We start from the raw sequence: 332 nt of genomic DNA on the forward strand, positions 1-332 counted from the left end.
GGCAGTGGGACTGTGTCAGGGTGGCGCCAGGGTGACAGTGCCAGGGTGACAAACATCAGGGTACAGTGCCGGGGTGACAGTGCCAGGGTGACAATATCAGGGTGACAGTGCCAGGGTGACACATCAGGGTGACAGTGCCAGGGTGACAACATCAGGGTGACAGTGCCGGGGTGACACTGCCAAGGTGACAGCGCCAAGGTGACACTGCCAGGGCGCCACTGCCCCCCCGAGCGCGGCCCTGGGCACACGGTGGCCGTGCCGGAGGTGCCACCTGGGTGCCACCCGCGCAGGAGCCACGGACGGGCCCGCGGCCGCCCCAGCCCGGGGGGGGC

The sequence above is a fragment of the Corvus brachyrhynchos genome, unplaced genomic scaffold (genome assembly GCF_000691975.1).
Source record: "Corvus brachyrhynchos isolate BGI_N302 unplaced genomic scaffold, ASM69197v1 scaffold85, whole genome shotgun sequence".
NCBI lineage: Eukaryota > Metazoa > Chordata > Aves > Passeriformes > Corvidae > Corvus > Corvus brachyrhynchos.